Consider the following 4708-nt stretch of genomic DNA (forward strand, 5'->3'; position numbering starts at 1 on the left):
CCTGAGCCGCGGAGTTGGCCCAGCTGCAAATAAACAGCAGTCCCCCCGCCTCCCCCGGCCATCGCCACCTCCTCCGCCCCACTGCGCATGCCCGCTCGCTCCCGCCTCACCCCCCCAATCCCGGACCGGGGCTGGTTCCCACTCCCCGGCCCCCTCCGCCCCCTCCTGCTTCGTGCCCGCGTCCTGGGCGGAGGGACTTTGTGAGCAGGTGGAGCTGGGGGGCGCGGCGCGGGACGGTGGGGGGACGCGGGGACGCGCCCGGGTCCCGCCTAGAGGGGTCAGGCAGGGGCGCATCTGGAGGGACCCCTCTGGGCCGGGGCCACAAGGTCCCAGCAGGTGCACAGCCTGGAACCCCGCGTCTCCCGGAGAGTTAAGTGGCCGCCGCTTCCCGGGAAGTTGCCGGTTTTCAGCACCCGGGACAACAGCAGCGGCCGCGCCGGAGACGCTCTGGGGCCGCAGGGCGCTCGGTCCCGTCACCCGCCCGGCTTCCCGCCTGCCCTGCCCCAGCGTGTTTGGAGGCGCCACCGCTGTTCTAACTTCACAGTCCCTTTCTGGGCCCGCATTTGTTAAAAAAAAAAAAAAAAGTCCACTTTTGACTTGGGCCTGAGAGCTGAATTGGCTTCTGAAACACTTCTCATTTTTATTTCATCACTGAAACTCTTAAGACACTTTGGGAGATGCAGAGCATTTTTTTTTTTCCTACCTAACTGGATCACTTGGGTCTGATTATTTCCTGGGCTGTGGGTGTGTTTGAATTGTTCCTGCTGTTTCAATGGGGGGCGGAGGTGACTGTGTTAGAGACTTTGGCCTTGGCTCCAAAACTTCCTGCCTTTCTGAAAGATTGTTTTCTTTTATAAGTACTGATTATAATATGTGAATAAATTAGTTATCCAAAGTAATGCTTACTAAAAGTTCTCCAGATTTGAAAAATCTGTTGATTCTTTCAGACCCTTTATAAATTTCCGTTGCTATGTTTTTTAATTACCTGGAACTGTACACAACCAGTTAGAGAAACTTAATACAGAAAGTCATCATTTTATTCCCCTCCTCCCAAAATTCTTAAAATATCTCCTTTACCTAAAAAAAATAAAAAGTATTGTCTAAGCATTTTTGTGGCTATTTTCTACACTAAGTCATTTAAAAAATTTTTTAAGATATATCCCATCAGTTGAAAACTCAATGAATTAAGAAAAACACATCCCAACTCAGGAAACATTTCACCCATTTTCACTTTTTTGGTGTGTGGTTACTTGAACATAGTGATTGAGAAATCAAACTGGAAATCCTGAATGTGGATATTTTCATCCTTTCATCAAAACCCTTTGACCCTCTGTTGACTTTAAAATCCACACATTCCAGATTGTGCTAAGTCCCACATAATACAGTACAACCTTTCCTTTTTACCTGCCTGTCAATTTAATAAAAATATATTAAGGCACACTTTGTGCTACAATGTACTAAATATAAAGTTGGTGATCAGAGCTCCTCAGTTCCTCAAATTGTGTGTGTGTGTTTTTGTGTGTGTATGAGAGACATTACCACCGTAGACATCTAGTGTTCTGAGCTAATGGCTAAGATAGTGAAACTGTCCTTGCTGAAATGATAGTGGGTATTCTAGGCCAATGTGTCAGTCCTTACCTACGATTAACAAAAGTTTTCCAGAGACAATGTATTAACCCCAAAGAGTGACTCCAATAATAGATTTTTATAGAAAGCAGATCTTTTCCCCTTCCTCAAATATCCCTAAGTCCAGTGCAGAAGGAAGAGTCCCACCCACCCCCTTGTTATCTGAGTCCCTTTCTTTTTCAGATGAAAACAGTATCAGGATTCTCCCTGACCACGGAGAATAGAGAAGACAGACTGAGAACTGAGATGACAGAGAGACAACAGAAAAGAGAAGAGAGGAAACTTCCAGGTGGGATTCCAGGTCTCTGAGCACAGAGAGTCCACTTAAGCTTTCTTCTAGATTCAGAGCCATCTCTTTTCAGTTCAGATGAATTTGAGATTAACTTAAAATAATGAGAGACCTCAGATCTTCTCAAGGAAAACCAATAGGTAAATACTTCTTAAAATTAGTGCCTTTGCAGCCCATCATTTCCTGATTTAGTGCTACTCTGTGTTACGGAAAAATGGTAACATTGAACCATCTGCTTTTCTCTGAAGCGCAGAATTCCTTTTTTTTTTTTTTTGAGAGTCTCACTACGTCACCCTTAGTACAGTGCCATGACATCACAGCTCATGGCACCTCAAACTCTTGGACTTAAGCGATTCTCTTGCCTCAGCCTCCCATAGCTGGGACTACAGGCACCTGCCACAATGCCCGCTTTTGTTGTTATTGTCATTGTTGTTTAACAGGTCAAACCCCCCAGCCCCAGTGTATGTAGCCAGCCCTAACCTGAGTACAGGTGTCGAGCCTAAAGTGTAGAATTCTTGCCACTGGCTGATAAAAGGATCCAAAAGGAAATTACATTTAATTCTTGTAACTTAGTCTCTGCTTGTATTTAAAGGATTAGTAATTAGAACAATACTACCTTTCAAGACACCTCTGTCCACTCAGAGTAATTTGAAACAAATTATTACAGAAGAGTCTCTCTGAGGCTCATCTCAATTGTCACTCATGCAAATTAAAATAGATCATATTCCTGAAAAAGATTAGGACACAACTAAAAATAAATCAAGGGCAAAGTATTTTAATAAAACAAACTTCAAATTATTGTGACAAAACTTCTTTGTGTAACCAAACTTTTAGACTTCTGACTCTGCTGTGAGGCCCATATGAGTATTTCCTTGTAAAATCCAGTTTTAGCAAAGAAGCTTGCTGCCTCACTTTAGCCAAAATCCTCCGCTCTCAGTATCTGATCATTTTCCTCATTCTCCAACTTGCCCCTAGGTAAGTAACATCTGATTATCCTGGTCTGCCTTCAGCAAGAATCCTGTTAGGTTAGTTTAGCCGGAATCCTTTAGTAACTTTCCATCTGCTGAGTCCCAGCCTGTTCCTTGGCTATAAAGGCCTCCCTGTCTGTGTTCAATGTTGAGCCAAATCTCTCTTCCACCACAAGGCCCATTGCGGTGGTCCCCATACCTATCATGATGGTCCTGAGTAACAGCTTCCTTAACATGCTTCAACAAATATCACTGAGTATTTTTTTTCTTTAACACTGCTTACTGTACTTTCTTAGCCTAATGATAGAGCCTTTTCAGTGCCTTTTCTATATAAATCAATCATAAAATGCAATGTCACAAATGCAGAAATTTAGTAAAAAGGCCAATAACTTAAGTTACACTACAAAATAAGTTTTTATTGTCTAGTTATTTAAATATTACATACTCTCAAAGAAAATATGGAAAAATGAAGCGAAGAACAAAAAAAATTCAATAATCTTGCCACCCAGAGGGCCCATAGTATGACAAGTAACATGTGCTCTAAGAAGCTGGCCCAATACCTAGCAGGGAAGGCACAGGGCAGCCTGGGGTACTGCATGTCTGAGCAGGTGGCCATGCCCAGACCTGTACTCAGACTGGTGGCTACAAGGGTAGCAGCAGAAGCAACAGTGGTGGCAGCAGGCTTGCCCCAGGAGCAAAGAGGAGCTCTTTATGGAGGTAAACTGGCTTCCCCTTCCATTCTAGAGCCCTTATCTGTGGCATCTGCACAGAAATAAAAGATTATTTTAAAAAATCATTTGTGATCTTGCATTTTCCGGCCCTCAGGCAATAAACTTGGCATATTTCTACAAGATGAAAGCATACACATGAATATTGTAATAAAGCATAATATAGGGAAGGAAGACTATATTTTTCCTCCTACCCTTTTTGGTTCTCAGCTAGATCATTGCAGCGAAAGATAGATTAACAAGAAAAAAGCGTATAAATGTATTTAATGTAAGTTTTACACGGAAGACTTCATAAGGACATAGAGACCTGAAGAAACACTTAAACTTGATTATTTTCATACTAGGTTTGCTGAAGAGTGGAGAATCATGGGAAGATGTGATAGGATAGAAAGGGGTGTGAACTTTAGTAAGGGTTGGGTCAGCAGAAAGAGGCTTCTCAAAATAAAATAATTTTTTTTTAAAAAAGAAAGCCCTAATTCAGAGTATGTCCTGATTTCCATGATATAAATATTCCCACCATGGTCAAGTTCATACTCTCAATGTCAATGAGCAGAAAGATGGGAAGAGAGGCCTTCGATGGTATCTCACCAGAAAGACACAATAAATGAGATCAAGAGCATATTAGTAGGGAAATAATTAGGAAATAATGAGTTTTGAGCTTTTATTGTCTTCTTTTTTAGTCTAATTTATGTCATTGTTGGTTTATAGACCTGAATCTTTTTTACAATGGTTATATTTAACGAATAGCTTATAAAATCCTGAGAATTCACCAAGTAATTTTTGTGAGCCAGTATAAGCTGATTTCCTCACACTAATAAGATGAAATATAATCGGCCATTAATTGTATTTGAATTTGTAATTCTGAATTTGAGCAAAGAGTAAGAGGTGGTAGTCATTCTACTTGAGGGGTAGTCATTCTACTTGTGTAATGAAGAAATGACCATCCCAAAGAGGGGTCTAGCCTCTACCCTCAGCTACTAGGAGGTGATCTCTAGGCCCCTAAAATGTCCTGCCTCATAGGAGAGCCTCGGTTTGTTTGCCTGGGGTTTTGGGCCACTGGACAATCTCATTCTATTATTTACCATGGGGTCTGCAGG

The sequence above is a fragment of the Otolemur garnettii genome, unplaced genomic scaffold (genome assembly GCF_000181295.1).
Source record: "Otolemur garnettii isolate 467f Iridium unplaced genomic scaffold, OtoGar3 scaffold00057, whole genome shotgun sequence".
In the NCBI taxonomy this organism is placed as follows: domain Eukaryota; kingdom Metazoa; phylum Chordata; class Mammalia; order Primates; family Galagidae; genus Otolemur; species Otolemur garnettii.